The 25,803-nt window shown below is 47.6% G+C and overlaps 1 protein-coding gene and 1 long non-coding RNA gene across 7 annotated transcripts in view; one reads left to right on the top strand and one right to left on the bottom strand.

Moving 5' to 3' along the window:
- Window positions 1–2,905: 2,905 nt before the first annotated feature.
- LOC139177059 (uncharacterized) lies at window positions 2,906–4,037 on the bottom strand. The gene is made up of 2 exons (XR_011561448.1): window positions 3,750–4,037; window positions 2,906–3,589 (listed from the first exon to the last, which is right to left on the bottom strand). It is a non-coding gene; the product is annotated as an uncharacterized lncRNA (long non-coding RNA).
- Window positions 4,038–4,191: 154 nt separating this feature from the next.
- ANKRD11 (ankyrin repeat domain containing 11) overlaps window positions 4,192–25,803 on the top strand; it is a 119,584-nt gene continuing 97,972 nt past the window's right edge. For all 6 annotated transcript variants that reach the window (XR_011561446.1, XM_070770461.1, XM_070770464.1 and 3 more), the window contains exon 1: window positions 4,192–4,440. The gene's annotated coding sequence lies outside the window, so the exon portion shown is untranslated. The remainder of the gene's footprint in view (window positions 4,441–25,803) is intronic.

Raw genomic sequence — 25,803 nt, 5'->3', positions numbered from 1 at the left:
GCACACATATCCGGCATCCAATCATTTGCTGAATGAGCATGTGTCCATCTCCCAACTGAACAAGGCCCTCGCCTTCTGCAGGCGGAAATTCATTGTGCAAGTGTAGGACAGTGTGATTAGGGAATGTCTTAGGAAGACTTATTTTTACTCTCAGGCTTCTAGTTGCATTTGTGATGAATTGATTAAAGAAAAAATTACATCATCATATTTTGACTCTTGACATCAAAACTTGTAGGACTACAGGAAAAGTATTGGGTGGAGAGTTTTAAAAATTGGGGGGTGTTCTGATGGCCCCAAGTTCAGGGCCCACAGGAATATCTGACTCCTGCTTTCTGCCACAGTTCCTCCTCCTCTTGAGGTCTGGAGGACAATACAACACAAAGCTCGGAGAACGAAGTGGCAACCCACTCCAGTACACTTGCCTGGAAAATCCCATGGTTGGACACAACTGAGCAACACAGAGCTATGGTAACTGGAAAGTGAAACGTGTAATAATTTACTGTGAAATGAACCTGGGTTCCAGATTCTAATGCTGAGAATGCTAGCAAGCTGGGGTCGAGCACAGGGCTGAGGCTGGGCCAGTTGGGCCCAAACCCAGATGCCAGTTCTTAACACAGGGCCCCAGGGAAAAAGAAGAAGGGACGGGCCAGGCTGTGGGCCTGCTCTGACCACTCTGCAATGGAGGGAGGAGTTCCACTGGGCACAGCAGCCCGCCAGTCTCCCAGGCCACACATGGCACGGGGTGTGGGTGGCTGGTGAGTGTGGAAAGGTGATTGGTGCCTTCACTCAGGGAAGAGCCAGGTAGGACGCATCATTTCTTCTCTGGGAGGGCACCCGGCATCACTGGGGGAGCCATGGACTGGCTTGTGTCTGGTCAACTATGAGCTCCACTGGGTTCCAGAGACACAGACACACTGGAACATGAGTGCCTTTGGCAGGAACCTGGTTTTGTTCGTGGCTCAGTACACAGTTCCCAGGTCAGTTCCTGGCAAACAAAGGCCTGAATAAGTGTTTGCAAGGTGAACCTAGAAGCTTTGGGTTGCGGGGTGGACAGGGAGGTATGGGCTCTGGTGCATATACTCAGACAGCAGTATGCCAGATGGCCAACCACAGATGCTGCTGGGGCCAGGCCTTCCTGACTGGGCTTGGGGATGCTCTGGGCTTCTCCCAGAGCTTCTGGGCCAGAACCTTGAGGTGAGCCCAGGCAACTGCTGAAGGAAAGCAGACTTCACAGGCAAGGGCTGGAGAACTGCCCTTTAGGGATCAAGGTCAGGAATTTGTAGATCTGTTTGCTTGGCTGCACAATGTTTGACAAATTGTTGAACTCTTATTGAAATGCCCTCTTCTTGAAACGTCCAATCAAAATTTATTTTCCAATAAAAAACTAGAAGATGTGGCAATGCTGGCTCTGGCAGGCCCCTTCCAACTCCCTAGCCCAGCAGGCGGTTGGCTCCTGACCCCTGTCCCACCACCCTGCCACTGTCCACCTTCTCTAGGTCCCCATCACTCCTCCCATGTCTTTTCTCTGGAACTATTGCGACAGCTTTCCTGCTAGCCCTCTGTCAAGTTCGCACTGTTTTGGCAGTTGCTGCCTCTGACCCTTCACTGCAGGTGCTACTTGCAGGCTGAGATCCAGCCCTGTGCCTGGAGGCCTCCAGGGGTCTGCTGCTGTCCCCCTAGTATTCCATGAGGAGGCCCAAGCATCTCAGACTTAACTGTATAAAATTAAATTCCCAGTTTTGTGACCCAGACCTATTCCTCCCCTTCTTTCCAGCCAATGTTGACTGCATCCCAGACCTGCCTCTTTCTCTCACAGCTCACAAAATCATGCCTACTCTATCTTCAAAACACACTCCAGATGCCACTGTCTCACCAGTCTGGACATCACTGCCACCTCCTCCATGCTTCCATCATCTCCAGAGTGACCCTTTCAACAGTGGGGCCTCTCACCTTCCTGAGACTCTCTGTGGTTTAGTGTTCATTCAGAGTGAAATTTCAACTCTGAATCGAGACTCTTACCAGCCACTTGCCTCATCTCATTTGCTCCATCTTTGCTCTGTGGTTGCTGAGGCTCCTTCCTGTGAGTCCTGGGGTGCTCTTCCCCAATCCACATGCCTTGCTTCCTTTGTGATTCAGCTCAAAGGTGATCTAATCTGAGCCCCTCACTACCCCATATTTAACACAGGCCTTAGAATTGTGCTGGTCTTCCCTCGTGGCTCATAAGGTAAAGAACCTATCTGCAATGAAGGCAAACACAGGTTTAATCCCTGTGTCGGGAAGATCTCTTGGAGAAGGGCAAGGCAACCCACTCCATTATTCTTGCCTGGAGAATCCCATGGACAGAGGACCCTGGTGGGCTATATAGTCCATGGGGTCACAAAGAGTTGGACACAACTGAGGGACTAACATTCATTTTTTCACTTTTAGAATTGTTCCAGGCACATAGTAGGCACTCAAAAGCCCTCAGTGTGCTTTGAATAAATGAGTGCTGTCCCTTGAGCCACCAGGCCTCTCTCTATCTAAAGGAGATGGGTTAGGCCGCCCCTTTGCCCAGGGCGGTCCAACAGAAGCGGAATGCAGCCAGGAGATGTCATTTAAAATTCCTAAGTGGCTACAATTAAAAAGAAAAAAGAAGATTTCATTAATTTTAACACTATATTTTAATGCAATTGTCCCAAACACTATCATTTTCACATGTAGTAGGACTTCCCTGGTTGTTCAAAGAATCTGCCTGGAATGCAGGAGATGTGGGTTCTATCCCTAGGTTGGGAAGATCCTTTGGAGCAGCGCATGGCATGGCAACTTATCGCAGTATTCTTGCCTGCAGAATCCCATGGATTGAGGAGCCTGGTGGGCTACAGTCCATAGGGTTGCAAAGGGGGAGTGACTAAGCACACACACATGAAAAAAATACAAAGATTTACTTTTTTACATTTTACATTCTTTTCTTCACACCACACCTTCGAAACCCGATATTTTATATTCACAGCACATGTCAACCTGGACTTGCCACATTTCTAGTGCTTGTCACATGTGGCTAGAAGCCACCTTACTGGATATTCTCCACCACGTCTTACTCCTACTTCCTCTTCAGCCTTCTGGCAGCACCTTAAGTGTCAAGCCACTGCTCAGACTAGACCTGATTTTCACTCAGTATTCCTTCATAACTCCCTATACTTTTCTTTCAAAGCACTTATCACAGCCTGTAATTAGGTACTTGTATTCAACGAAGGTGTGTCTTCCCTCCATGGTGAGAAACCACATGCTGGTAGATAGTTGCTGTTCCAGTTCGTTTCCAGTGCCTGATTTAGTGCCTGGCTGGTAAAAGACACTCAGTAAACATTTGTGAATTAATATGTTCAAAGGTTTCATTCTTTCCTTTTCTCTGCACTTCTTTTCGCTACTGTATATTTTTATCCATAGCTTCTGCTTCTGTGGAACTTCACTTTGTTTTTGCTTTAGTATGTTCTCAGATTACTTCTAGGCAAACTGCCTCCTTATTCATATTTCCTAATTTTAATTCCGTATTTGGTTGAAGTCAGTGTTTTTCTCTTCGGCCCCGCCGCGCGGCTGGAAGGATCTCCGTTCCCTTTAAAAAAGCAGATGTGAGAGGCGACTCGGTCGGTGGACGGTGGTCAAGTGTCCCTGTGCGAGCGGCAGGTGCAACCAGAGCAGAATGGTCTGGATGTGAGCTGACAGAGCACCAACTGCCCCTACCCGGCCCTGAACTCGCGGGCGCGCCTCCCTACCAGTGTGCGTTCCGCGACACCGCGCCTTCTACCGCCTTCCGCCCAGATCCGCTCCCGACCGTTCCCTTCGCCGCTTCCGGCACTTGGAAAGGCCAATCGTCATGTTCGAGGCCAAAAGACCCGCCCCCTTTGCGAAACACGTAGCCAATCCAGCTTCTCGCTACCTCGGAGACTCTTGCGCCTGGACGCACGACCTTGTCCAATCCAACCCCGGACGTCCTTCTGGTCCCGCCCCAGCCCGTCCTACAAACTGTCAATCTCGCCGTCTCCCTTGGTCCCATGCGCACTTCCTCTCCGACGCCGTGACGTAAGCAGCCCTGTGCCCGAACTCGGCGGACCAATGGTGGTGGCGGATACGGCGGGCCAATGGGAGGGAACGTCTCATGCTGCCGGCGCCGCCGCAGCCGCCGCCGGGTCCCGGAGCCAGAGGCCGCCCGAGCCGGAGCGCGATGGAGCGAGGGCCCCAAGCGGGGAGGCGCCGCCGAGCGCGCGGCCCGACGCCCCCTCAGTGAGAGCCAGACTGCCGCGGCGCCGCCCGAGGGCGGGCTCGTCTGCGCCCGCCTCTCCGGCGCTCGGAGCCCGCGCCGCCTTCCCGCTCGGGCCGCGGGCCGGTGACGGGCCGGGGCTGCATGGCCTCGCCCGCGCGCCGCCGCTGAGCCGCGGGCCAGAGCCGGAGTCGGAGCCGGAGCCGGTGAGAGCCGCGGCCGCGCAGGGATCGGGACGGGCGTGGGGCGGCCTCGCGGCCTGCAGGCCTTGCGCGCCGGGCGGAGCAGAGCGGCGGGCTCCTGCGGGCCTGGGGTCCAGGGTGTCCGGGGCAGTGGTGACGGCGCTCTGGGTCTCCGGGCGGACTTGTGCGGGGATTCAGGTGGGCCTGTGGGGGGCAGCCGGCGGGTCGACGGTGGTCTTCGGGCGGACTTGGGGGTCGGGGGCCGACGAGGCGCTCCATGCTGACCTGAGGGGCAGGCGAGGGCTAGGGTGGTCTCGGGGTGGGCCTGGAGGGCCCAGAGGGCCGACGAGGGGCTCTTGGCGGGCCTGGAGCCTTGGTGGGGGGCGGCTACAGGAGTCCTGGGCAGCCTTGAGGGGTAGAGGATGGACTGTGGGCGGGCAGGGGCCGACGGGGGTCTTCAGGGGTTCTGAGGAGCAGACAGGGGTTCGGGGCAGGCCTGAGGGGGGGCCGTAGGCGGCTGAGGGTGGGCTCTGGGTGAGCTTGCGAAGCCCGAGGGACCGACGGGGCGCTTCGGCTGGGCCTGGGGACCTGGGGGTCTCGGGGCAGCGCGAGGGGCAGATGGGGGGCCGTTGGGCGTTCCAGGCGGGCCTGGGGGACCAGGCAACCTTGAAAGGCCGGCCCAGAGCTGCGGAGGGCCCTGGGCACCTGGAGAGCGGGGCGCCGACCTCTGACCCGCGGGAGGGGCGCATTTGCGGTGTGGGCTGTAGTTGTTATTCCCAGCGTCCCTATTATTATCGCTGTTTTGAAATGGGAGCAGGCGGCTTCGGGCTCCAAGCCGGAGGGGGCGGGAGAGCCGGGGCCCTGGAGGGAGAGGGGGCGCTGGGGCCGCGGGAGGCGCGTGGGCCCGCGGAGGGGCAGGAATGCGGGGCAGCGGCGCGGGGGTGTTTCGGGGGGAGGGTAGGCGGGACTGGGGGCGGGTGGGAGGGAAGCGGCGGCGGCGGCTGCACCAGCAGCAGCCCTTGGCCTCAAGGAACAATGTGAGACGTTGCCTGAAATGTTAATTTCCGTTCCTCATTTCATCATCCCCTGGCAGGGCGGTAGCTGTGAGTGTGTGTGTGTGTATGTGTATGTGTGAGTGTGTATGTGTGAGTGTGTATGTAAGGTTGGCCCTGCCACATGGTTTCAGTCCCCTCTCAAAGAGGGATTGTGTTGAGTCTTGTATCGCTGGCGTTTTGCGGGGAGTCTTAATTTTTCTTGGGGGCTGCTCTTTTCCTGGTGTCCTGTCAAGCTTTTCTGCTTCTGTTGTGTTTCCTATCCCAACTTCCGAAGAGTTTTGGAAGAGGCTTTTGGAAGATTAAGCTGGCCTAAGAGGGCTCCGTGCTCTCAGAACCATTTTCTTTCTAGCAGTTCAGATGCAACAGGCTTAGGTTTCATGGTTTCTGTAGGCTTTGAGAAGCTTTATATTCCTTTGCAAGAATTTCTCCATAGTCAAATTTCAGACTTTCTTATGGTGAGAGGGTCTTCTGAAGTGACTTGCGCAGTATCCTTCACATTCCTTCTCCACTGAGGAGTGAGAGTGTATGCAGTTGTTGAATTGCAAAACTTAAGACTTCTGATCCTTTGGTGGTGGTGGGGGGTGGTGATGAAATGCTCTTAGCCAAAAGATGTAAGATGATTCTGCTTGTGGAAAAAGTGCCATTGAAACAGTTACTATTTTTGGTTCCTGCAGACCCAGTCAATGGCATAACTTGGATAGTTCTAAATCAGAGACCCTGAGACTGCATTTGCTCTCTGGAGGACCTTGATTGCTCTTCCTCAGTGTTGCCATCCTGGAGGACCTGAGTTCTGTTTGTGTCTTTTGAGGATGATTGCACAAGTACTCTGGTATTACTTTGAAACTGTCGTTGGAGAAGAAAAAGGGAACACATCTTGCTCAACCTAGATTGTGACCCTTGGTCCCCCGCCCTCCATTCAGCTGTTGTCCGCCCTCTGTGGTGTCACGCTCAGGAGCAGGCTCGCCTTTGATAGGCTGGCTCTCTGGACAGAGGAAACAAAGACCAAGTTGCTGTGACATATTCCTCTGTTCTTTGTGCGTGCCTCCTGAGTTAGTTAAAAAGCTGCCCAAAGATAGTGCCAAATTTGCCCCAGATTTAGAACTTGGAAAAGGTCTTTTTCTTCTAAGTTGTTTTTTTTTTTTTTAATTGTGGGAAAATGTGCATAACAGGATTTACCAGAAGTTTGTTTTTAAAGGTGTCACGTAATCGTGAATTCCTCCTTTGCAGTTGTGCTGCTGGGTTGCCACTCTTGGATGTTTTTCTCTGGGTGTGCTGCGGGCCTGGCCGTGATAATCACACCGCACAGCAGGCCTTTCATCTCTCCAAACCAGATGGGCTGCTTGGGACCAGTGGCTGTCATCTCAGCTCTAATTACAGTGTTGATACAGTGGCAAGTAGAACTTTCTACACATAGACTTAAAGAAACTATGGTATTTGTATTGAAGAGTATTTGTCAAGATGCTTTGTGATCCTTGAGTTTTTAAATACATTTGACATAGTAAGGTTCCATTTCATCCAGTATGAGAGAGGAGTTACTTTGCATAGGGTGGCACTGAGCCCATCATCAATTAAATAACATAATTAGAGAGTGTCAGTAAATGCCGGTTCAGGGCATAATCGTCATTTGTTGCCAAAATAAGTGTTTTGATCTGTCCATTATCCTGTGTAAGTCCCTTCATGTCTCAAATGAAAGTGTAATGGATGAACTTCCTTTAATAGCAAGATACTCGCGAGTTAATAGGTGAGACTGAAGCTGCACTGCTCGTCTGACCGCGCACCAGGTCAGTTCACTATTGTTATTCAGTCAGTGCTCTGTGGGGATCGAGCTCGGCCAGTTGGTAAACCTAACGCAAAAAATAAGTGAACACAAATAACTGAAAGTTAAACTGTCTTGAAATGTTTTCATATGTGTTCTCTTAATTTGAATTTCAAATGGAATTTCTTTGCAGTTCAACTTTTCCAGTTTTATCTTAAAGCTATACAGAAAAAAAAAGAGGTCAATCCCCGGCACCTGGAATGCAGGCAGTTAGAAAGCCTTTTTAAAAAGGCTTAGGGAAGGATCCACTTTAACATCTACTTTGTTAATTCTGATAGAGATGTTTCTATTCCAAGTGGTTTTGTTGTTGTTGTTTGGTGGATGTAATTCTTGATATCTTTTAAGCCAGAGTCAGGCTCAGCTGTGTACATAAATACATGTTTTTGTTAGCATTCTTCTGTGCTTTTCTTAACTCCCATTCTTCCCTCTCCACATTTAAAATTTTCTTCAAATTCACCTTTGGACCAAATAGGTTTTTTTTTTTTAATATATGACTGTGCTGGGTCTTCATTGCTATGTGGACTTTTTCTCCAGTTGCAGTTCAAGCACTTTCCATTGCATTGGCTTCTCTTGTTGTGGGGCCCTGACTTTAGGTGCCCAGGCTTCAGTAGTTGCGGCGTGTGGGCTCAGTAGTTGTGGTGCAGGGGCTTAGTTGCTCCTTGGCTCTTGGGATCTCTCTGGACCAGGGGTGACATGTCTCCTGCATTGGCAGGCTGATTTTTTACCACAATAGTGTTTTATTTATTTAGTGTTTTATGTATATGCTAGAACTACAAGCATTTTTAAGAAAAGTGTCCCAGATGGTTATTAATCAGTCTAACCCTGATTGTGTGACACCCCCCCCCCCCCCCCCCCCACTTCACTCAGGTCTTTTCAACTCCTGATGCTTTGGCTCCATTGGCCTTTCATTTCCTAGATGACCCTCTGCCTGGACTAGGGTCTTGCTGAGTATCCATTATTGTCTCCTTTGCAAGTCTTCCCTACTTGCCCCCACCCCAAAACCTCTAAGATAACTCCTGCTCAGCCTTTGGGTCTTAGTTAAATATGCTTCCTCATGGAGTCTTCTCTATGTAATACCCACCTTGTAATAGCCATGTAGAACTTGACAGTTGATCGGATGTGATTGGTTTGTATGTGCCCCGTGATAGCAGGGCTGTAAGCTTAATAAAGGTAGGCATGGTCTCTTTGTTATCAGAGTTGCAGGCTAGGAAGGACCATGGTCATAGAATTGCCTCAAGAAGTATTTGTTGAACTGTTCAAAGACTGTGTATGGAAGTATTTGAGTAATTTTGAAAGGATAAACTTAGGATTATGAACATTTATTTGACTGACTAGAAATTATGCTATGTACATTTTAGCTGTTTTCCCATTTGTTATCATTACAAGTTTACCTTTACAGTTTAGAGGATGGTTGGAGCATGGCTTTTACAGTTGGCACAAAACAAGAGACAAAAGAAAATGTCCGTAATTGAAGGCGGGTTCTCTTTGTGGAAGAAGAAGAATGTTCTCTGTGAAAGGAGTTTTGGTAGGACTGCTGTGTTGGGGCCACAGTCAGGCTGGCCAGGTGTACTTTGCTGCTGGTGCTGGTCGTGTGTCATGTCAACAGTGGGTTAGTGTCATAGTGGAGTCCCTTGAAAGGTTTAGCGTTCTTTGATTTAGTTTTTAACTTCCTGAGCAGTTGTAATAAAAAAGGCCAAAGCAATATACATTCTCCAGAATGGAGGCAGCCCCCTTTATGTTATCCCTTATCCCCCTGCTCAGTTTTGGTATTTTAATGGAAAAAAAAAAATCTCTTTGGGGAGAAATTCACGAAAATAGGGTTGTGTGTGGTTTATGTTTTCTAAAGTTTAAAAAATGAACCTGTTATGTACTTGGGAAAAGGTTGTTATTGAAAACCCGAATTGTGGACATAATTTGGGTGATAAAGACTTGAGTTCTTGGTTTAGATAACAGTAGGTTTAGGTTTGTGTGGTTTTAACATTTTAGGTGAGGGGGATTGGTTGTTTTTGAAACTAAAGACATCATTCTAGAACTTGAGAAAACGATCCGTTCCAACTATGATCCTTTGAATAAACAGTTAAGGGGGTTTTCGGTGTAAAAATACAAGAAGTCTGGCTTATTAATATAGCTCAGATATTTCAAGGGCTGAAATGACTGAAAGTCCTGTTGCAGGGGTACGGCTTCCGGGAAGCCCACCCCAGCCAGGATCGAGGTGAGCAGTGCTGTCTGAGTTACAGAGTGCCTGCTGGCTGGGCGAGACCCGCATGTCCAGTCCTGCCCTTGGCATCTGTGCAGTGAATTAGTTATTATCCTGAAAATCTGTAGGTGTTCTTTTTCCACTTGTAAAAAAACCAGTGTGCACCTCATCATGACATAACATTGGCCTTTTCTTAACTAAAAACATTTTTGATCACTTAGATTGAAAAAGAAGTGTTTTTTTGGTCAAGGTTAACTAAAATTCATAAAATCCTTCCTTCTCCAGCCACTTGTTCAACTAAAAAAGGTGACCTTTAAGAAGGGCTGGGATTGAAATTTAATTTGTAAATGCCTAATAACTTTCTGATATCAGAGATTATTTTTCATCTAAAATGCAGCAAGTAGATTGTCCTCAGCTCGTCAGTAGAGAGTGTCCCGTCCTCTTCCCCTTCCAGTGGTCGTCTTCAGACCCAGAATGTGAATGTGCTGGAATAATGAACATTTCTAAATAATGAGGACATTGCGGGAAGGTGCTTGGTTCATAAGGTTTGGGCTAAAGTTACAGTGTTTTTGTTTTTTCTTTTTTACTTCATTCATATCCAGCAAAGTAAAACTTTCATTTAATTCAGGGTGAAAAAGTAGACTTGAAGATATTATGGCTATATTGTGTAAACTTACCTAAAACAGAGAGCATGAAAAATGCAGTGGAGAACCTTATTACTCTTAAGAAATTAAGCCTTGCTAGTGTGTTTCTAAATGTGGTTTTACATCCTGTAAAACAGGAAGTAAAAATAAAAACTCAACAAAACCCCAAGACACCGCTCTTGAAGGAATTAACTAAAAAAAAAAAATTACTAAAACGCCTGACTAATTAAAGGATGTGCAGAACATTTTAAAAGAAATCCTATCCTTTTGGATGCTTACAGAGGAGAACGGCCAGCCTTAGGGGTTGGAAATTGTAGCCCTCAAGGTGATTATGTTTTCAAGGAATTTCTAGACTTTGTGAATTCTTTGTTTGCCAGAGTTGTATGATTGGCTCCTAATATATTTAATTTTAGCTTGCCTACATAGATATTTCCATTATCTTTAAAAGAGTCCATCTAGAATTTGAAGTTTTTGAGTTTAGAGGTTAATATATGAAATATGCTTAAACTCAGAATGTTTTCTTATGGGGAGATTTTTTCCCTAATACTTGGGAAAGGTGATCTTTGAAGTGTCTTATCATTTAGTATGAAACTTAGAAAAGTAGCATGTGCTTTCACTCATATCCTGAGTGATTTCAGCAGCTGTGACCTTAATGAGGTACATGTGAACTTTGTTTTTCTTTGGTAAAGTGATTAGATCTGATTCTGCTGAATCTGGGTTCTCATCAGATGACTGACTTTTTAAAGATTATGTTTAAGCAGTAACTAATCTTTAAAAAAAAGTTATTTAATGGCATAGTGAAATTTTAAAAAGTTGGGGAGAAAAATCTCTTAGAATTTAACCCATCACACCTCCTTTTCCTTGATGTTTTTCTTCTAAGCCTCCAAGTCTGTTGGGTGGAGGGAGGTGGGACCCGGAAGGGAGGTGGAGGGGTGGGGGCTGACTCAGGCGGCTGTGCAGGGTGGGGAAACATGGTCTAAGGGTTTGGAGAAGGGCTTGTGAGTTTTCCGTTTCAATGCTGTCACTGCTTATTTTCTGTGACTGTGTAACAAATGACCAGGGCTGGTTCCTTCTGCCAGTTCCAGGGAGACTTAATTTCCTTGCCTCTTCATCTTTTGGAGGCTCTTCACATGGACCCTTCCTCCGTCTTTAAAGCTGGCAACCTTGCATCTCTCTGACCTTATTCCAAAGTCACGTCCTCCTTTGACTCTCTTCTGCCTCCGTCTTCGACTTTTAAAGACCCCTGTGATTATGTTGGGCTCACCAGAATCATCCATGGTAGTCAGTCCCCTGTCTGCTGATTACTAGCCTGAGATGTCTAGAGGTGCCAGGGATCAGGATGTGGACCTCTCTGGGGGAGTTACTCTGCTGACCGCACTAGGCTCGGCGTCCTTAGATGCTGTCCTTACAGGTGAAGTTGGGTCAGGTCAGAGTGCAGTAGGCGCTGGCACTCGGCCTCGGTTCGTCAGAGCTCTCTTGATTCCTGGAGGACGCAGTATCATCCATCAGCTAGTGTAGTTTGGCATTGACAGGGTATGGTGAAATGCACATTTTGTATGTGCACACTGTTTTATTTTAAAATTTTATTTAAAAATTTTAATTTCATTTAAAAAATTAAATGTCATCTTATTTTTTTGGCTGCATCACTTGGCATGCAGTATTTTAGTTTCCTGACCAGGGAATGTGTGCCCCCTTGCAGTGAAAGCGTGGTCTTAACCACTGGACTGTTGGGAAGTCTCAAGGTTTTGTTTTAAATAAACTTTCTTTTTTGGAATAATTTTAGATAGACAGAAAAGTTGCAAAAATAATAGACAGTTGCATTATATTCTTTATTCAGGTCCTCTATTATTAATATCTTACATAGCAATGTTAAGGTTGGCAAAGCTGAGAAATTAGCATTGATACGTTATGCTGTTAATTCAACCCCTGATGCATTTAGATTTCACTCACTTCCCACTAATGTCCTTTTCCTTCTCCAGGATCCCACATGGCATTTAGTTGCATGTCTTCTTAGTCTCCTCCTGTCTGTAACAGTTTTCCAGGCTTTCCTTGTTTTTCATGACCTTGGCAGTTGTGAAGAGTACCGTCTTTGTTTTTTCTGTCGTTGTAACCATTCACCCATTTGGCACTGTGTAAAGCCACTGTGTATCGGCAGTTGTGTAGCTGACTTCTGGTTTTTCTGAATGTGGCCTGCTGTGTATTGGGAGGATAGTTGGGAACTGGGGTGAGTACACGTCTTAGGGAGGGGCCTCTGAGACTGGATAGACAGCTTTCCCCACGTTCCACTGATGTAGTCAGATGTTCATTGGCTGCTCACTGTGTGCAGGACTGCATGGTGGATGCAGGGAGAGGAAGGAGGATGTGGGGCCGGAGCTGCCCGTGGGGGCCAGGGCACTGCGAGCTCTGGGAGGTGTGCTGGAGGAGGCGCTCTGGTGCGCAGAGCAGGGGCAGCAGCAGAGTCAGAAGCCTCTGGACAAAGGCAGGCAGGACGGGTGGTAACGTGAGGACGGCCTGGAGCCCATGCAGGAGCCGGTAGCAGCCGAAGCCAGGAAAGCAGAGCGCGGTCTGAGTGTGTGTTCTGGGGATGAGGGCCCTGCTGATGGGGATGGGGAGGCGGAGACCACACATGGAGTGGGTGGTGTCAGAGAGGCTAGAGGAACGCCAGTGCATGGTGGGCAGGAAGGCTTGGCAGCGAGCGCCCGGCGCCTGGATCTGGGGCCGGGAGAAGGCAGCATCTAGGGCTCGGGCAGAGGGAGAGTGGCCAGGTGGCCACTGCTCATGAGAGGCCCTGCCTCATGTTCTGGCTGTTCTTGTCCCCCTGTTGTCCTTTGCTTTGGGATGAATATCAGGTTTAAAAAGGTCTCAGTGGAAGAGACACTGTTAGGGAAAGTGGGAACACCATTTTATGGGGAAAAGTATATGATGACGACCAGAAAGAGATAGATGACAGGGTTGAGATTTTGCTGTAGGAATGATGCCTGAGTTCACATACATGGCAGAGATGCTGTCCTGGGAAAGTGACCGAGGAATGAAATATGTTTGCTGGATCCTGGCCAGAGGCCACTCAGGGGACAGGGAGGGCCTCCCATCATAAAGCGGTCCTCAGAGCGTCCAGGGAATCTTGAAAGTGGGCTGTGTGGGCAGGATGGTGTTTCCTGACAAGTGTTGTTGTACATACTTGAGGGTCGATTGAGAGGGATGACCAGTTTTATGGAAGGTGCCCTGCCTGTGGAGCTGTGACAGACCCAGGTGCCCCGTCTCTGGTGCTTGCCCCACTGCAGGGAGGAGTGGGCCACTCCCCAGGAGCCTGCGATTGGCTCAAACACCTCTTTTGTCCCATACATTCAACTGCAGGCCCAGCAGAGTAGCTCTGGGTCCTCAGAGTAGCTCTGAGTAGTAGGAGCTGGAGAAGCAGCCTGCGGTGGAGGTGGTGGATGTATCCAGAGGAGAAAGACCGCCCTATCTTAGGCTTCTCTTGGATGCTGTCTGCTTTGTGTCTCTCATAGTTCTGCGCACATGTTATGCACATAGGATTAGATGCTTAGCCAGTGTTTGCCCAGAAGATCAATGTTAAAAGGCTCTCGGCTGCGAAAGGAGTGGCACCTGGCAGGAGAGCCTCAGTGTTCTGCTTGGAGCTCGTGTGCTTTGAGGCTGCGTGGGGGCCTGCTTGCGTGAGAGTAGGCGCGGTTGGTTGGCTTCACGCCATCAGAACAGAGCTTCTGTCCTGCTCTGTCACAGCACGCTGGTCATGTGCCGTGTCACAAGGACTTCGTCCTTTGGTCTGACCGTGGGCGGGGCAGCAGTGACACTCAGGGCGTCTGGCTGCTGGCCTTCAGCGGGGGATGGTCTCTGTAGGCTGTACTGTTTCTGGCAGGGCCCTGAATTGCTCACAGTCTCATCACAGATGCAGAAGTGGACGTTTGGGGCTGCTCAGCTGCGAGGTGCTTGGCTTTGTGTTCATTCTCACTCACGCTCTCCCTGCTCTGCCAGGTCCCCATGTCACCACCCCTCCATGACAGTAGAACATCTCACCTCTGCCGGCTGACAGCTGCTGCTCCCTGGAGGGAGAGAGCTTGTCTTCATCATTGCTTCTGAACTAACTGCAGTGATGATGGCTGCGCAGCAGCACAGAAGTGGGGCCGGGGTGGGCAGGGGCTCAGGCGGCTGGTGCCCTCTGGCCTTTTCTCGCCCTCCCTGAGGCAGGCTTGGCACTATTTCTTTGTTTATCCAGGGCTGCTTTTGAGGGTTGGGCTTTCAGCGAAGAGGGTTCTGTAAAAATAACTTGAAAAAAAACAAAAATGCAGACAGGAAAGGAATATTCTGTGATTTTAAGATGTAAATGTCCTTGGAGACTCGAGGCCACAGAAGCTACTGCAGCCTTGGTGTCACTGCAGCTGCACACCATGCTAGTGACTTGCTCTACTGACACCTGTAAGTTGGTATTTGTTAAACCTCATTTATAAAAGCTCCTAAACAGGCAAAGGCTACTTGGTTTCCAAGTGTTTGCAAGTGGGGCTGAAGTCCATGTTTGGGTTGTTGGTTTTAAGCTAAGGAAGCAGTCTGTGCTCCCCCCAGCCCCGTCCATAGACTCTGTTCTTACTGAGCTACTTGCAGGCTGAAGTCCTCCTAGCAGCAGATACCAGCTGCAGGGGTGCCAGGTGTCTGTACTAAGGGGCCAAGCTTCGCGAGCTTGGAAATGGCAGCTTCTGTCTTCTCGGTGGAGGCTGGAAGTGGGTTGTGGGGCTCTAAAGGAGGCGAAGAGATTTGTAGCAAACAGATTAATGTTGACGAGTTTATTTCCTGCCTGGCGTCTGGGTGTTTACAGGGCAGTGACCTGAGAGCTGGCTAGGACCCATGTCCTTACCGAAAGCTAAGGTACCTTCTAAACTTCTCATGTAGATGACTGTCGTTAGTGGCTACATTCCCTAAACTGTAGCTTTACTGCTGAAAATACAGCTAGTCACCTATAAGATTTAGAGCTGAGTCACACAGATGAGACTTTGCTCACGAGACTTTTCTCCCTTGGATTAAATGAATTTCCATTTTGACTTGGAAACCTAGCCTGTAGTTCAGAGAAGTAAGCCCTCATTGTTAATAGTTGATGTTGTCTAGTGAGTAGATTCTCTGGGTATTGTCCCTGCATCAGAGGGGAGAAAAGGCTGTCCTGGCCCTTGTAGGGAGAGCACGTCAGATTCTTTGCCCAAAGGCTCCCTGTGCTGTGTGGGCGAGGTGGTGCTGGCTGGTTTCATCCCTAGGGGCCTATTTTGCAAATGTTACAGACTGATTAAGTAATGAAAACTACTCTTTGGGGATGTAAAATGTAAAAGTCAAGTTAATTCTAGATGTTAGCAAATTTATGTTAATAATTTGGTTTAATTTAAAAAGAAAACTATTACCAAAGTGGAAAGAAAATGTATGGAATTGGGAGAAAATACTTGTAAACCATGTATTTGATAGGGAGTTAATATCCAAAATATAGAAAGAGCTCATACAACTCAATAGCAAAAAAACAAATAATGCAATTTAAAAAATGGCCAAGGGACCTGAGTAGAGATTGTCCCAAAGAAGGTATATGAACGACCAACAGGCATATGAAAAGGTGCTCAGCATCACGAATCATCAGGGAAGTGCACATCAAAATGACAGTGAGCTGTTACCTCACACCGTCAGAGTGGGCTGTTACCAACAAGACAGCTAACAAGTGTTGGTGGGATGTAAACTGGTACAGCCACCGTGGAAACAGTGACGGCTCCTCAAAAAAGGAAAACTAGAACGGTTGCATGAGCCAACAGCCTACACCTAAGTATTTATCCTAAGAGAATGGAAATGCTACTTTGAAAAGATATATGTTCATTGAAGCATTATTTTCAATAGCTAAGATAGAGAAACAACTGAAGTATCTGTTGATAGATAAATGAATAAGGGAAATGTAGTACAGATATCCAGTGGAGTATTACTCAGCCATAAAAGCGAGGCACGCCTGTCGTTTGCAACAACATGGATGGACCTTGAGGATATCATGTAAGTGAATCAGTCAGAGAAAGACAAATGCTGTATAAGCTCATTTATGTGTGGGATCTAAAACAAAAGAAAACAAAACACTGAAGTCTTAGAAAAGAGGCGGAAGGAGGGGAGAGGGGAACTCGAGGAAGGTGGTTAAGAGGTACAAACCCAGCTGTAAGACAGCTGAGTTCTGGTGTGGTGTGCCACACCCAGGAGAGGAAGGCCTGAGCGTCTTCAGGGAAAGGAGAGGGTATTTTCCTTTTCTTTTGTTTGTTTGTGTCTAATGAGAAGATGGACATCAGCTGAACCTAGTGTAATCATTTCACAATGTCTGTTAATCAGACCATTATGCTGTGCACCTTCAATTTATATAGTAATCTAAGTTATTTTTCAGTAAAATGAAAAAAATACCAAAGTTGACTACAAGATCTAGTTGTGGGAATGCAGAGGGCAAGCCTGCCCATGGCCCACCTGGGGACCGCTCTGCGCCTGTCCTTGTTAGTATATCTGTACCTGTATTTGCTTAAAAAGATAACAAGGTAAACACAGTTTATAAGTTGAGGTTATACAGAAGCAAGTGTTAAGTGCTGATGAATCTAGGAAGTCGGCTGCTTTAAATAGCCTTCAGTTTCATTAAAAGTCACTTTGAGTAGTAGGATATTTTTATATCGGGTCATATTTGTTTTATGCAGGAACAAAACTGCCCTCTAGTGACCCTACACTTTCCCGAGGTCAGTTATCTGACACTGAAACCCTTAAGGACTGAGTCTCCAGGGACTGAGTGTTGGGTGGGGGACACATGGGGAGCAGGAGGTGTGGTGTCCATGCCAGTGGTGGGATGTTTACCTGCTTGGGATCGTTGATGTTGGTGCCCAGGTGTGTCACCGTGAGATGTCTCAGTTTAGGCACGGTGAGCTTTCCAGATCCCCTCATCCTGGAGAACTTCAGAACAATCAAGGCTTCGTTCTGCCGAGGGGTGGTACCTCGAGGTTAGCGTTATAACGAGGGCTTTTCATTACTTACCTAGAATGGTGATGACAAAGGTAGGAAGCAGCTGCTGGTGGTTGGCAGACTTGACCAGGAGTGGGTACGTGTGAGCAGCACTCTCCAGCAGCCCGCGGTGGAGCGGGCGTGAGGCAGGGAGCAGCCCCACCAGTGCGTGCCTGTCCCCCCGCCGGGGAGCTGCCCGTTGGGGCAGGACGTCCAGGTTGCCTCCAGTGGCAGCCAAGCCCTGAGAACTTGTGGGGAAGGTTCACGTGTGGGCTGAAGGCATCAGATTGGTTAAGGGTGCAGGGCCTTTACTTTTTACTGAGGTGTTTGGAATAGGATGTCTTATTTTTAGACAGATTTGAGGGATTTCAAAAGAAAACCCAGCTCCAACGCTTTGGTTTTACTTACCCTCCAGTTCTTGTCTATCCCTCTCTCTCATTTTTGAGTGTTTGTTCACACGTGCCCTCCAGTTTTGTCAGACATGACTGTAAAGGTAAGGTCCTCAAGGCTTGGGGACTGCCAACCCGGAGGGCCCCGTGTGTGCTACTCCCCAGAACCCATGTCCAGGCTGGGTGGGCAAGCACCCCGTCACTGCTTCTGTGCCCTGTCCGTGGTGTCCCGATGGAGACTGTTCCTGTAGAGGTGGGTGCAGAACCAACTTACTGAGCACTCCCCGCAGTAAGCCATTTCCCTCTTCCCTTGGTTTCTCTGGAAGCCATAAGTTGGAGATAGAAGAAAACACACCAAAAAAACAAATACAAGGTCTAATTTTTCAGATTTAAAATGTATCAGTCATGGGACCTGTTTTCCCATGGAGCACAGCTAATAATATTCAAAGATATATTGTCACCAGTGCTCTGACAGCACGTGGGTGAAAGAAGAGAAATGCAGGCTGGAGAGAGAAGGGATTCTAGCTCTGTCCCCACAGTCTCCCACATCCTGGGAAGCCGGTCAGTCCAGGCCCTCACCACTGAGAAAGCTTAATGCTTCTTACTCGTGGGTGAGACCTTTGTGTTCGGTGTGTGGGCTCAGGGAAGATGTAGTAGAAACAGGCTCATCAGGCAGGGGGCCCCTCGTCTTAGGTGCCTTGACACTGACCCGTGCTTTCCGGAAGCAGCTTAGAAAGCTCTTGCCTGCTGCGTTGGTTTTGCCTTTCACTTGTTCATTTTTAGGTGGAGTCCTCTTTAGGCGCTCTAGTATAGAGGTGGGGGCTGTCGTCTCCATCTGTATGTTCTTAGACTTTTCTCATTCTTTGTTGTTGCTGTTCAGTTGCTAAGTTGTATCCAGCTCTTTGTGATCCCATGGACTGCAGCACGCTAGGCTTCCCTGTCCTTCACTATCTCCTGGAGTTTGCTCAGATACATGTCCATTGAGTTGGTGATGCCATCCAACCGTCTCATCTTCTGTTGCCCCCTTCTCCTCCTGCCCTCAGTGTTTCCCAGCACCAGGGTCTTTTCCAGTGAGTCAGCTCTTTGCATCAGGTGGCCAAAGTATTCTCATCCTTTGGTTTTTAAAAAAATTTTATTGTGATAAGACTTCCCTGGTGGCTCAGATGGTAAAGCGTCTGTCTACAATGCGGGAGACCCAGGTTCGATCCCTGGGTTGGGAAGATCCTCTGGAGAAGGAGATGTCAAAGTACTCTTGCCTGGAAAATCCCACAACAGAGGAGTGTGGTAGGCTACAGTCCATGGGGTCACAAAGAGTCGGACCCAACTGAGCAACTTCACTTATTGTGATAAAATGACATAAAATTGACCATTTTAACCACTTCAAATGTCCAATTCAGTGGCATTAAGTACATCAACAGTGTCATTTGACCATTATTGCTGTTTCAGAACTCCTTCACCTCTGCTCAGGGAGACTGTCCCAGCTTCCCTTCCCGCATCTCTATGAAACTGACTTGTCTAGAGGGCCCTGGACGTGGATTCTGCATACTTAACCCTTTGTGCCCGGCCTCTTCTCCTTGGCGTGATGTTTGCATGGTTCATCCCTGTTGTGGCGTCATTTCCTCCCTTGTAAAGGCTGAATTGTGTGTATAGAACACGTTTTGTTTCTCCTTTTCTCTGTTGATGGTTAGGTTTCCATGTTTTGGCTGTTCTGAATAGTGCTGCTGTGAACATGCGTGTGCAAATACTGGTTTAGGTTCTGCTTTCAGTTCTTTTGGGTGCACACCCAGAAGTGGGATTGGTGGATCACATGGTGGTTCTGTGTCTAACTTTTGAGGAACTGCCGGAGTGTTTTCCACAGCAGCTGCACCAGTAACACTCTTTTTTTTTTTTTTTAAGAAGCCCCTTTTTTTTAAAAGAGGACGGAATGGTAAAATAAACATCCTGTATGTATCATTTAGATTTAACAGTTAGTATCTTGCCGTATTTGCTTAATTATTATGTTGTTGAAATATTTTAAAGCAAACTACAGGTCCATAAAAATTTCACGTAGGCCAGTTACTCACACAATCACGTTACCTTTGTCATACTAAACGGAATAAACTAATTCCCTATCATCTGATACCCAGTGTAACGAGTACTTTTAGTTGATTTTGTAAGTACCTATTACTAAGTTCAGCAAACTTGAGTGGAAAAAAAAATGTTTTAAATTTTTCCTTCAATTAAAATTTTTTATTTATTTATTTGGTAGCACTGGGCTGTAGTTGCAGCATGTGGGATCTAGTTCCCTGACCAGGGATTGAACCCAGGTCCCCTGCATTGGGGGCACAGAATCTTAGCCACTAGACCACTAGGGAGTCCATTTCTCCAATTTTTTAGTATGAAAATTTTCAGAAATATAAAGAGTCAGAAAGAGTACAGTGATCACCCATGTGCTACCATCTAGATTCAACTCTTGTTAATAGTTTGCCCTGTTTGCATTGTCTGTGGGGTGTGTACACTGCCTGGCAATTTGGAAACGAGAGGTAGACCTTCTGACATCTCACCCTCACCAGTATCTTGAGCTGTTTAGTGCTGTGGGCTATAGCACAGCTTGTGGGGGCCCTACTTGGGTCCTAGCTGACCCCAAGCCATGTTTACACCTTTCCTTTAGGGTCTTTAGCATTAGGCACCCTGTTTGTTTCTTACTCCTGAAGCCAGATCAGTCACCCATAGATGGAAGAACATCCTTGAGTTGTCTAGCTCTGGGGTCTGACTTGTTCTTCCTCTGTCCTGTGTTTCCTGTTAACTGGTTGAAAGTCTGGATGCAGTTCAGTTCAGTTCAGTTGATCAGTCATGTCTGACTCTTTGCGACCCCATGAATCGCAGCACGCCAGGCCTCCCTGTCCATCACCAACTCCCGGAGTTCACTCAAACTCACGTCCATCGAGTCGGTGATGCCATCCAGCCATCTCATCCTCTGTCGTCCTCTTCTCCTCCTGCCCCCAATCCCTCCCAGCATCAGAGTCTTTTCCAGTGAGTCAACTCTTCACATGACGTGGCCAAAGTACTGGAGTTTCAGCTTTAGCATCATTCCTTCCAAAGAAATCCCAGGGCTGATCTCCTTTAGGATGGACTGGTTGGATCTCCTTGCAGTCCAAGGGACTCTCAACAGTCTTCTCCAACACCACAGTTCAAAAGCATCAATTCTTCGGCGCTCAGCCTTCTTCACAGTCCAACTCTCACATCCATACATGACCACAGGAAAAACCATAGCCTTGACTAGACGAACCTTTGTTGGCAAAGTAATGTCTCTGCTTTTCAATGTGCTATCCAGGTTGGTCATAACTTTTCTTCCAAGGAGTAAGCGTCTTTTAATTTCATGGCTGCAGTCACCATCTGCAGTGATTTTGGAGCCCCCCAAAATAGTCTTGACACTGTTTCCCCATCTATTTCCCATGAAGTGATGGGACCAGATGCCATGATCTTTGTTTTCTGAATGTTGAGCTTTAAGCCAACTTTTTCACGCTCCTCTTTCACTTTCATCAAGAGGCTTTTGAGTTCTTCTTCACTTTCTGCCATAAGGGTGGTGTCATCTGCATGTCTGAGGTTATTGATATTTCTTCTGGCAATCTTGATTCCAGCTTGTGCTTCTTCTAGCCCAGCGTTTCTCATGATGTACTCTGCATATAAGTTAAATAAGCAGGGTGACAATATACAGCCTTAACGTACTCCTTTTCCTATTTGGAACTAGTCTGTTGTTCCATGTCCAGTTCTAACTGTTGCTTCCTGACCTGCATATAAGTTTCTCAAGAGGCAGGTCAGGTGGTCTGGTATTCCCATCTCTTTCAGAATTTTCCACAGTGTATTGTGATTCACACAGTCAAAGGCTTTGGCATAGTCAATAAAGCAGAAATAGATGTTTTTCTGGAACTCTCTTGCTTTTTCAACGATCCAGCGGATGTTGGCAATTTGATCTCTGGTTCCTCTGCCTTTTCTAAAACCAGCTTGAACATCTAGGAGTTCACATTCACGTACTGCTGAAGCCTGGGCTTGGAGAATTTTGAGCATTACTTTACTAGCGTGTGAGATGAGTGCAATTGTGCGGTGAGCATTCTTTGGCATTGCCTTTCTTTGGGATTGGAAGGAAAACTGACTTTTTCCAGTCCTGTGGCCACTGCTGAGTTTTCCAAATGTGCTGGCATATTGAGTGCAGCACTTTCACAGCATCATCTTTCAGGATTTGAAATAGCTCAACTGGAATTCCATCACCTCCACTAGCTTTGTTCGTAGTGATGCTTTCTAAGGCCCACTGGACTTCACATTCCAGGATGTCTGGCTGTAGGTGAGTGATCATACCATCGTGATTATCTGGGTCATGAAGCTCTTTTTTGTACAGTTCTTCTGTGTGTTCTTGCCACCTCTTCTTAATATCTTCTGCTTCTGTTAGGTCCATACCATTTCTGTTCTTTATTGAGCCCATCTTTGCATGAAATGTTCCCTTGGTATCTCTAATTTTCTTGAAGAGATCTCTAGTCTTTCCCATTCTGTTGTTTTCCTCTATTTCTTTGCATTGATCTCTGAGGAAGGCTTTCTTATCTCTCCTTGTTATTCTTTGAAACTCTGCATTCAGATGTTTATATCTTTCCTTTTCTCCTTTGCTTTTCACTTCTCTTCTTTTTGCAGCTATTTGTAAGGCCTCCCCAGACAGCCATTTTGCTTTTTTGCATTTCTTTTCCATGGGGATGGTCTTGAACCCTGTCTCCTGTACAATGTCATGAACGTCAGTCCGTTGTTTATCAGGCACTCTGTCTATCAGATCTAGGCCCTTAAATCTATTTCTCACTTCCACTGTATAATCATAAGGGATTTGATTTAGGTCATATCTGAATGGTCTAGTGGTTTTCCCTACTTTCTTCAATTTAAGTCTGAATTTGGCAATAAGGAGTTCATGATCTGAGCCACAGTCAGCTCCTGGTCTTGTTTTTGTTGACTGTATAGAGCTTCTCCATCTTTGGCTGCAAAGAATAAAATCAGTCTGATTTTGGTGTTGACCATCTGGTGATGTCCATGTGTAGAGTCTTCTCTTGTGTTGTGGAAGAGGGTGTTTGCTATGACCAGTGCGTTCTCTTGGCAGAACTCCATTAGTCTTTGTCCTGCTTCATTCCGTATTCCAAGGCCAAATTTGCCTGTTACTCCTGGTGTTTCTTGACTTCTTACTTTTGCATTCCAGTCCCCTGTAATGAAAAGGACATCTTTTTTGCGTGTTAGTTCTAAAAGATCTTGTAGGTCTTCGTAGAACTGTTCAACTTCAGCTTCTTCAGCTTACTGGTTGGGGCACAGACTTGGATTACTGTGATATTGAATGGTTTGCCTTGGAAACGAACAGAGATCCTTCTGTCGTTTTTGAGATTGCATCCAAGTACTGCATTTCAGACTCTTGTTGACCATCATGGCCACTCCATTTCTTCTAAGGGATTCCTGCCTGCAGTAGTAGATATAAAGGTCATCTGGATTAGAGTTGGGTTAAACATTTTTACCTTTTTGGGTAAAAATATTCAAGTACTGACAAAAAGTCGCCTCACTGATGACTTCTAGGTTGCACAGTGACTTGTATGTCGTTCTAGTAGAAAGACCTCGTGGTCCCACCTTAGCCAGGCGATGAAACTCAGTGTCACCGATGCCGTGCTTGGTGTTGTCTGTGAGCTGTGCTGATGTGTTAGAATTTTTATTTATTTACTTATGGCTGCACTGGGTGTTTGTTGCTGCGTATGGGCTTTCTCTAGCTGTGGCGAGCAGGAGCTACTCTCTGGTTGAGGTGCACAGGCTTCTCATCGTGGTGGCTTCCATTGCTGTGGATCACGGATCCTAGGAGCTTGGGCTTCAGTAGTTGTGACCCATGGGCTTAATTGCCCCATGGCTTGTAGGGATCTTCCTGGACCAGGGATTGAACCTGTGTCCCCCGTACTGGCAGGTGGACTCCCAGCCTCTGGACCTCCATGGAAGTCCTGTGCTGTTGTGTAACCTGTGTTAGTGACCACAGGCAGTGAGGAAGCCTTGCTTGGGTCCTGGTTTGCAGGGAGAGAACAGAAGAGCTTTAAAAAAAATGTTTTGAACTACGTGTCAGTTACACCTCAATTAAAGTGTTTTGAGGACACATGGACATTTAAATGTGAACCAGGTGTCAGGTGGTATTGGTGAGTCATTGTTAATTTGCTCAGGTTTAAGAGTGATTTCTTGGTGGAGAGGCCACAGAGGCTGCTCGTGGGCGGACTTTCACCCGTTTGACCAGCTGTGTGTGGTCCAGGTGCCGGCCTGTGCACCCGTGTTTGTGTGTTCTCTGCCCAGAGGGAACAGTGTGTCTGGTCCCCACTCAGCACTTCTGATGCCCTCAGAGAGCCCAGCTTCTCTGGACTTGAGGTCTGCTCTGCTGTGAGCACAGCGAGGACTGCTTCCAGGGGACACTTCCAGGGCTTGCGTCACGTGATCCGAGGGAACATGGAAGTAACCCCAGCAGCTGGACAGGTATGTGTGTGTGGGCCTTGCTGGCCTAGGGTTTTCAGACCAAATAGAAAGCAAAAATTCCTCTGCTTTGGACTGTTAAGAGTTGTGGTGATAGGGTAGATCACCCCTGCTGTGATGGCCAAAGCTGTACTGTCTTGTCTTCCCAGTTTTTTTTTTTTTTTTCCCACTTTAGTCTTTATGCTCGAGTTTCTGTTGAAAACAAGGTTTTCTCTGTGGGCTGGCACAGGAAGCCTTGGTTCCTGTCCCCCAGTGCTGAGCTCCAGGGCACTTCCTTCACATCCCTTGGGTGGCCTCGTGTGTGTGAGTGTATGAGTTTGTGTGGATAGATGCTTTTCCGTACTTTGTTTTTTTTCCACTTATTCTTTGAGTTTGTTCTGTGTTAATACCTGTGGAGCTGCTTCATGTTTTCCATCGTGGTAACGTATATGTGCCACAACTTACCTAACTTGCCTGTTCCTGATGGACATTTTCTTGTTTCCAGCATCTCGCTGTGACAGAATGACAGCTTTGTGCACCCTTCTGGTATGAGTGTCAGCTGTGGGTTCCATTCCTAGGATTGTGAGGTCAGGGCTTTGCTGAGACTGTGTTGGCTCACGGCCCACCAGTGGGATCTGAGTGCTTTTGATTTGTTTTAAAAGCAGCGCAGTTCTGACCTTTGAGAGGTCTGTCAGGATGGCCAGGCTTTCTGAACAGATGAAAGCTTCCGTACATTGAGGGACTGGTATTTGGTGGGTGTTTGTATTTTAGAGATTTCTCTCTAGAAAAGGCTGAAAAAGTCATTGGTTAGAGAGTTAGTCTTACTAAAATTTGTCATGGTTTTAGTTTGTAGTAAAGCTGGCAGCATCCGCACATTCATTAGATCGTGAAGGTCCTTTTGGACCACAGAACGCGCGTAACCATGGTGAGTGCCCGCCCCTCCGGACTCAGGTACCTTCAGACCAGCGTGTGGGTCAGGAGGGGAGAAGATGGCATCTTGCAGGCTATCTTTCTTCTCTTTGGGTTGGAGAGTTTCCAGACATAACTGGAAACTGGTCTGGGGAAGGAATGCCAGTCAAGGTGCAGGGGTGGGCCTTGTGTTGGTCATGGGGTCAGTTGCTGGCCCAGGCCTTTTCTCTGGCCTGTGTGAGGACGGCAGTGATCACAGTGCTATTGGCAGGCGAGGTGCTGGAGCCTCTCTGTGGAAGAACCAGTCACCCCTGGTCAGGCGGGAGGGGGGCAGCCCGGTGCCCGCGTCAGCCGTTGCTGCTGTGGGGAGAGCCTTGTCCGTGAGTCAGGACCTGTGGGGCTGCTCGGAGGCGGGCGTGGCCCCACGAGCCTCGCACCTTTCCGCGTGTGCCAGGGTTGCTGCGTGCTGTACTTTTCCTCAGAGTTCGGAGCTCTGTCGTGGCATGAGACTGAGCTCCTAAGGCTGTGGCAAGATACAGGCAGCCTTAGGGGTGTGGAAGACGGACTTTTGAATTTGATTCTGGTTTTTGAGAATTGGTTGATGTGCCTGAATTGTGTTTGTAACTTGGTGGTTTTGATGTGAGAAGGCATTGGCTAAGATGGTTTTGTTCTTAGAATTTGTATATTTCTATCTTTTCATCTTTGTCTTGCTCAGCTGTTTTTATGTCTGATCTTTCTTCAGACTTCTGAGGCCATTTCTTGATCCATGTAGATACTGGAGAAAAGATAAGTTTGATTTGATTGTAATTTTTGTACTTGTTGACTTGCTTTTGTGATGTCATCTGCCACTTTTTCCTCGTTTAAAGATGGAAGACCCAGCATGCTTTATTGACAGTAATATTTAGTG

Source organism: Bos indicus, chromosome 18, assembly GCF_029378745.1.
Source record: "Bos indicus isolate NIAB-ARS_2022 breed Sahiwal x Tharparkar chromosome 18, NIAB-ARS_B.indTharparkar_mat_pri_1.0, whole genome shotgun sequence".
Lineage (NCBI taxonomy): Eukaryota > Metazoa > Chordata > Mammalia > Artiodactyla > Bovidae > Bos > Bos indicus.
This window is presented reverse-complemented; position numbering and strand designations above follow the sequence as displayed.